The following is an 8,750-nucleotide window of genomic DNA, read 5'->3' on the forward strand; positions in this document are numbered from 1 at the left end:
AAATTTGACCAAGCGTAACACCCCCCCCTTCCGGTCTGCCCACCTCCCAACTGATCAATCAATCAAACCTAATCAAATAAGAAAAACCATCTGTCATTATTAAAGTCTTAAGAAAAAAATTTATAAGAAAATATTTTTATTTAAAAAACAGTTACAATTTATCGACAAACAAATTGTTGTCTTATTTAAGAAAAAAAAGTGTCAATCTTTTTTAAAGATGCATCATCCTCTTAGATAGTTGTGGTTGCAATCTTCCTGTATAATTGTATACAGCGCTTCTCTAAATGTAGTATCCGTACCGAGTCAGTCTAGTGTTGATACTACGCAGCCTCGCAACGTTGAAATCTCCCGGCAGTGTTGTAATTTCGTTGAAATCTCCCAGTTCAGTTACAATATAAACCAATACTGTAGGTATACAGTGAAACTAGAATATATGTAGTGAAAACAAACCATAGATATTGTTTATAAAGAAGGTAGAATTTTTATAATTGCTTTGGTTTATTTACACAATTTTTATTTCAATATTTTAGCTTAGTATTTTGAAACAGACATTCTAAATCTAATTGCGAATATTATATATATATGAATTATTCTACAATCTACAGTACGTTTATTGGTAAAATGAAAAAGATAACATTTCGGATAAATTAGTTTAAACAATAATTTAATAAATAACTTGTTTAACCTTCACAAGTGTTTTAAATTCTCTTTTAACTTTGATGTAAAAAAAGTCTGAAAGTTTGAAAGGTCTCAAAAAGGTTTTAATATAAAAAGTTTGGAATTCTGAACGATATTAATAAATTTATTAATTATAAATGAATATTTTTCCCCAGTCGTGTATAGAAAGAAATATGCAAGGAAATATGCTTGTCGCAATAAAGATGCAACCGTAAGTTATCAATTTTGGGGGAAAAAAATAATTTCACCATCAATATTTAGACATTGATTTCTTTAATAATGTTAATCTTTGATATTTTTGCTTTGTAGGTTGGCGCTAAGATTAGGCTTTTCATTCTTTACGGATATTTTATAAGACAACACGTGGGAGAGGGTGAGAAAAGGGGGGGAAATTATTGGGATATGAAGGGGGGAGAAGCGAGGGGGTTATTAAGAAAGGGAAGTTACAGGAGAGGTTGAAAGGAAGGGTGGCGGCGTGGTTCTAACTCAGTTAACAAATGTCCAATAAGTGTAAAGTGTGCCCTGAAAAAGAGAATTTGCGCAATTTTTAGTTCACATATATATGTTTATTGTATGAAGTTTACAGTGCTTTAAAAAATACAAAAAATTTGTTTTATGAATTCATAATTTCAAAAGACGGAATGAGAATTTTTTTCTTAAAATATATTTAAAGAGGTTTATGATTTTTATGAATTATAATGAGTGTTAGATTAAATTACGGTATTTCTATGAGCCGTAGATGTCGTATCCCGTATTTTCCGATGGGTCCTTATTTTTTTCCTTTGTTCAAAGTCAGGAAGAACAATTGTAGCACTGAAATAATTCTATATTAAGCAAATATCTATCTATAGACTGAGATTAAGATGATTTTACAAAGAAAATAGTTTTACTATATCTACACACACTTATTAAATCAATAATTTAGTGATATAGGTCTGTTTACACTGCACAACTGCTGTGTCTCATGCGCATTGGAACTCTTACAGTTATAAATTGATTCTAAAAGTCAGCTTTATATTTCAGAATTTTCTTGTTATCACTGTATTCCGCAGTTTTATGGGTTCAGTTGTATACGTGAGGGATATATGAAGAAATTCCTTTGTATAATATATATACAGATAAAAATATAATGTCACATTGAAGTATTTAGTTTTATTGCAACAAAAACATATAAACTATCTAACATTAACATTAACAAGATTATGCTCTGTTAGACTCAATTCTGAGCTAAGTATATACAATATACATGTTGGCCTGAAAAAGTTGCTCGAGAAATTGTGAACAGAATATAAGGTTTATATATCACCAATTGTGAACAGAATATAAGGTTTATTTATCACCAATTGTGAACAGAATATAAGGTTTATATATCACCAATTGTGAACAGAATATAAGGTTTATTTATCACCAATTGTGAACAGAATATAAGGTTTATATATCACCAATTGTGAACAGAATATAAGGTTTATATATCACCAATTGTGAACAGAATATAAGGTTTATATGTTCACCAATTTCATTAACATTATGTTGCTAACTTTGAAATAAAACTCTTACTTTCAAATTGTTGCGATATTATACAGACATAATTTTTTCATGTGTTTTTTCATACTACTTTTTTTACTGCTTTGAAAACATGCACGAGGATCAATAATCAACTTATTTACAGTTGTATTAATATTTAAATTTACTTATCATTTAAAGTTTACCAAATAATTGTGACCTTTTCTTAAAGGGAGTGTTCACGAAAAATGAAAGGGGGTATAGGCTTAATGCGATAAAAAAGCGCTTTTGATCGCTAATAATCTAATAATAACCATTCTTGGCTTTAGCTATGATTGCAAAATTTAAAAAAATCTTCATTATAGCTTTAAGGAATATATTTAAAGGATATTTTCATTACATGGCTCAGTAAAATACATTCTGCAAAAAAAAAATTGGGGGGGGGGATAGAATTCTCAAAAACCCCTTTATTATCTAAAACTTTAAAAGTTAAAGGGCTAATTAATCAATTCGAAAAAGCTTGTTGCTAAAATGAGAAATTATGTAAATATTTTGAATAGAAATATTTAGTTTGATTTATTTATATATAGTTAATGATACGCTAACATCTACACATAATAATATATATCAAACTGTCTCGTTAAATCAAAACAGACTATCTATCTATTCATCTGTTCTTCTTGTCTATTTATATAATTACTTTGCTTGTCTATCTGTCTGTTTTTTATCCGATAAACGTAAAAACGACTCAATCAATCAAGCCCAAAAGGAATTGAGTTTTTGCCACAAACTCAAATTTTCTAATCCTTATATCTTGGCAACCTAATGGCGGAAACCCTTAATATTTCAAACTTAGGCTATTTGATCTAACAGAATTCATAGTTTGAAATATATAACGTCTACGAAATTGGATTGCAAAGATATAGCTTTTAGAAAATCAGAGTTTGTGACAAAGAGTCAATTCCTTTGTGATACAACTATCATGGAAATGGTGACATCAAAGTTAAAAATTGTTTAACTTTAAGAGGGGACGCGAATGGTAATAAACCCTTGTTTTGAATATATTTATTTGTTTAAATATAGATCTTTATTTAAATATAGAGAGTCTTACACATATATATATATATATATAGAGTTTGGGATATATTAATCAAACTCAGGCTGCGGAGGAGTGTTTCACTCTAGTTTCAGTAGAAGTACATATTTCCAATTACTGATTAAAGGATTCATAACTCTAATTTGATAATGAGATAGAAAGAAAGATAGTAGTTACTGCCAAACTATTTCTATTGGTTCAGAATAGACAACAAACACATGACTGAACCCTGATTGGATCAAGCGCTAATGGACGTGGCCAAGTTGTACAGAAATAAAATTGAAACATTATCTTTGTTTTACGTATCAGATACAGGGTGTCCCAAATCAAATTAGACCGCGTCAATGAGTCTAAATTACGATTTGGGGAACAAATCAGAAGATTTAAGAAGAATGAATTATTTTGAAATATTTAATAAGGTTAATAGAATTTTTTTTGCAGAAAATGCTAGATTTTTCGACTATTATGTGCGTATTTAGGTGTTAAAGATTGGAGATAATCTAGTATGATATGGGACGCTCTGTATGTATATTTATATTTGTAGAAACGTATATTTGATTATCTATAATAATTAATCAATATAATCCAGAATTTAGATAGTTATATGAACCAACATTTCAAAATATTTTTAATTTCATATGATACTTGAGGGATCACAACGTTTTGGTTAAAGCTATTTTCATTTTTGAGAAGAATAAAAAACGCACTTCCTATTTTTATAAACTATACTAAAAGCCTAGAAAACTAAATTTAAAAAGTGTTTTAAAGAAAGAAAAAGATTAATCCATTTTTTGGCCGCGAGTCTTTGTTAAAAAAGTTGACCCATTTTTCATTTTTTCTATTGACTGTCTTCAAATAACCTGTTCTATTGACTGTCTTCAAATAACCTTTTCTATTATCTGGCAAATTAAGTTTTTTGTCTATTTAGGTATCAGGTATCTAGTGAAATGCCAGCTGTCATCTGTCAGCTGTCAGCTGTCAAGCTGTCAGTCTGTCATCAAGTTATTATCTTATTTCTCGACAACCGGGTGACCCAAAAATAACGGCTATCCTCATTTTTTTGCCACTGTATTTAATGATTATAAAACTCAAGATAAGTTTTAAAATCATTTTTATTTTCTCCCCCATGGATCTAGATTTTTGACACCCTGTAGAGAAAAAGAGACATGCAACGCGCGTGTGAAATTCTGCCTGAGATTTGTGCAGACGTGCGTGCACAATTATGATACTCTGTGCGCATGTTAATGACGGGCATCCACAGAGGGAGGGGAGTTATTTGTTTTCCGATTAATAATTTTTGGTAATTTGTCTTTTATTTTACAACAATTGATGAAATTATAATTTTAAATCTTTATGTCCCAAAAATTCAAATTTAGAGCTATGCATGATCATATACATATAATGGGCCAACCTGTATTTTTCCCTAGATCGATTGTGCCAAATGTTTCATTCAAAAGAATGTCCTTCGCTCCATTCTTGTATGAAAATTACCAGATATATCGGAATAATGAATTGGCGACAAATTTGCATTTTACATCTTTCCCCTGTAACAAATTGTTCATAAATGTCACATTTTCCCTCAATCCTGTTTTATTATCCATCTTATTACGTTTTTTATGGTGTAGTTTATAGCGAGCAAACTTTAAATATTCATGAACTAAAAAAATCCACTTTTAATTTCATTTATTTCAGAAATTTTCTTTTCTCTTTTTTTTAAAGAATAGAAAATGCAAATTTAATCAACACATAGGATTTTATATTTGAAAATAAACTGAAAATTCGCAATATTTTTGCAATTTGAATTCCATTATTCCACATCAAACTAAAGTAGATTGCACTTCTTTATAACTTCTTTTATTGAAGATCTATTGAGAAGAAGAAAAATATTTATTATTTAAATACGTAAAGGTTGAGTCTTTGCCACAAACTTTGATTTTCTAATCCCTATATTTTTGCAACCCAATGCCGTAGACCTTAGTATTTCAAACTATGAATTATAAGTCCGAATTTAATAAAGTAGAACGCCTAAAATCCTCTAAAAACCGGTTTCAATTGAGCGCCGGCTTAAAAAGTGAAACATTCGATACGATTTTTAGTGGAACAACCCATATTTGAGTCGCAGCTTAAATTTAAGCCGCGGCTCAAATTCTTTAAATTCGGCCTCTGTTAGATCAAAGTTTGAAATATCTAAGGTTTACACCATTAGGTTGCTAAGATATAAGGATTAGAAAAGTTGAGCTTGTGGCAAAGACTCAATTCCTTTGTTTTTCTTCTGCTTAAAATCAAAACTAGAGAAACTCAGAGGTCGCAAAATCGTAACAGTTAATTATTGTTTATTATATTTGTTTGCAGAGATTATGCAAAGGAATTGAGTTTTTGCCACAAACTCAAATTTTCTAATTCCTATATCTTTACAACCTGATGGCGTAAACCTTTGATGTAAACTATTTGATCTACAGACATCATAGTTTGACAATCTGAGGTCTAGGACATTGGGTTGCGATTGGAAAATCAAAGTTTGTGGCAAAGACTCAATTCCTTTTAACAAATCTTAGGATTATATAATTTCATGATTTAAAAAACACAGTTGCAGTTTTTTGTGTGGAGTTGAATCCAAAATTCGTGATATAGGATTGGCGCTTTGTGAGGATTTTACTGAGCAAAAATAAAAATTAGAATCGTGCAAAAAGATTTGAACTAACGTAATTCATGTTTAAGCTTCCATAACTCTTTGCAATACTTCCAAAAAAAAAGTTTTAAATTGACGTAATTTAAGATATTATCAGAGAGATATAAAAGTTTTGTTTTGATAATAATTACCATCATTAAAACTGTATTTTTGTTTTGTTTGTGAGAAATAACGTTTTCTTTAAAACTATAAAGTATAATAAATCTTTAAGCAATTAAGTAAATTATTTTGAACAAGGGTTTCAGAGCGCTCCGCGCCCATTTTCTATATCAATTGAACATGTTCTCTTTGTTTACATTGTAAAACATAAACAAAAAAAGAGTTCGCGGATTTCATCAAAAAAATTAAAAATTTAATCAAAATCAAATTTTTGTAGCAGTCAAACTTTTAAATTTTGATCATCCATAAACCTTCCCTTGAGTCATTCACCAAATTTGGGCCCGATCGGTTTAGCAGTTTTGACGTTTATTAAATACAAACAGACAGGCACCCAGACAAGAAAAGTAAATTATTATAACTGACTGTAAACGTTATTTCAAATAATCCTCTAAGCAAAGATGACAATGCTCACCTCACTACGGTACTCTTGAAACATTTGTCTGATAATTAATGTGGAAGATATTGTCGATAATCTAGGTTTAAAAAAGTTTTATTCTGATCATGTTTTCCTGCAGTAGAAATGTACAAGCTACTTTTGTAGGGAAACCAATATTACAAACATTGATATTGGTCAGACTAAGCTTTTAAGGATATCGTTGTGAATCGGCATTGTCATCTTTTCACGGAGGTTTACCTGAAACTACACGAACAGTCTCTTTAAGTTTATTATTAAGAATGACGTAATCAATTTATTGAACTGAATGATGTAGATTTTATGAATGATACGTTTTTAACAAGATTAAAATCTAAAGAAACTTCATGCGTCAGCGTACACGAATTACACAATCAAATTTCATTGAATTGCGTAGGAATATGCGTATGATTTCTCTAGATTGTGTAGAATTGAAAACCAATATTCTGACCAAATTGATATTTTCAATGTTGTTGGTCAAAAAAGTGATCATGTTCATCGTTAAACTTTAACATAATTATTTTGACAGCTTAGTCAAAAATACATTTATATTGCTTAACTACTGCAAGGTATTAATGTCATTACAATGTAAAAAAAAATTCCTATTGCATTTAACGGGAAAATAATAGTTAGATTTTTCGTACACTCTGTGCGATATCAATATAATTTTACCTATGAATGTTATGAATATATCTATCGGAGTAATAGCGGTGTATTAATATTACGATTATTATCATAATTATTGCTATATTTACTATTATCCTTTTTATTGTTTTATTGCATTATTATTATTATTATTATCATCGTAATTATCTATTTTTAACAAAATTTTACTAATTTTACTACAAATTTTATTTGATGACAACATGGGAGAAATTTTTTGTTGCGTAACAATTCTAAATATAATTTCTAAAAGACATTGTTAAGTAATTAAGATAATTTGATTTTATTAATTAGAAGAGATTAATGACAACTGCATTTGTTTATTGGCATGTATTTCTAAACATCAATTCTGAAAAATATCTCTAAACATATTAATATAAAATATTATTATTATTGAAAAACAGTCGCTTAAAGAACTTAAACTTGCCAAAAATATCATACCCATCTTTCTATCCACCTATCTACCTATCTATTAATCTTTTCATCAATCCATCTATACGTCTATCTACCTATCTATATAGCTATCTAGCCACCTATCTTTCTATCCACCTATCTATCTATTCATCTTTTCATCAATCCATCTATACATCTATCTATCTAGCTATATAGCTATCTATCTAGCTATCTAGCTAGCTATATAGCTATCTAGCTATATAGCTATCTATCTATCTATATATCTATCTATCTATTCATCTTTTCATCAAACTATTTATACATCCACCTATCTATCTATCTATCTATCTATCTATCTAACCATCTATCTACCTATCTATTCATCTTTTCATCAAACCATTTATAACTCCACCTATCTAGCTATCCACCTATCTAATTATCTAGCTATCCACCTATCTACCTATCTATCTATCCATCCATCTATCAATATATCTATTTAACTATCTATCTATCTATCTAGGTTAGTACAGCATCCTCGAAGTACGCTGAGTACTTGTGTACTGCTGTGTTCTCAGATATGAGTGTACTGCCTCTAGTTTTCCCGTCAAATATATCCTGAATTATCTATTTATCTATTATTTATCCATGAATTTCATATCAAATCTTTCACTTTCATATCTAACAATACTCATATTAATTAGGATTATTATTAATGTTATTAATCATATTTTAATCCATCCTGTATCCGATTTTATTCTTTAAGAAAAGTCAAATCAAATTCTTAAGAATTTTTGTTTAACTTTAAACAGTAAAAGTATTTAATCTAGGGGAGAACCCTGGGGGGAATAAAATAGTGTTAAAAATTTCGCTCCTCCTCGAAATAAGAAGAGAACTAAGATTTCGCAACAAAATATATTTTTCTATTAAAATAATTTCATGTTTGATTTAATTCAATTAACTGATGACAAGGTCAAATTACTCCCCGCCCCCGGCCCTCCACCCCCTCCAGTCAGCGTAATGGAGAGGGGGGATGTCAACCCAATCAAAACATAAAAGTTTTATTCAATTTAGCCGACACAACAAACTTTATTTTTATCCCTACATCTTTGCAACCTGATTTAAAAATTGGGGGCTTAATCTTTTAAAGCTTCTTGGGG

The 8,750-nt window shown here is 29.5% G+C and overlaps 1 long non-coding RNA gene across 1 annotated transcript in view; it reads left to right on the forward strand.

Moving 5' to 3' along the window:
- Positions 1-259: 259 nt before the first annotated feature.
- LOC111712184 (uncharacterized) overlaps positions 260-8,750 on the forward strand; it is a 15,615-nt gene continuing 7,124 nt past the window's right edge. Inside the window, exon 1 of the long non-coding RNA XR_002767400.1 lies at positions 260-473. This is a non-coding gene — a long non-coding RNA (uncharacterized LOC111712184). The remainder of the gene's footprint in view (positions 474-8,750) is intronic.

This window comes from Eurytemora carolleeae, unplaced genomic scaffold (assembly GCF_000591075.1).
Source record: "Eurytemora carolleeae unplaced genomic scaffold, Eaff_2.0 scaffold495, whole genome shotgun sequence".
NCBI classification, from domain to species: Eukaryota; Metazoa; Arthropoda; class Copepoda; order Calanoida; family Temoridae; genus Eurytemora; species Eurytemora carolleeae.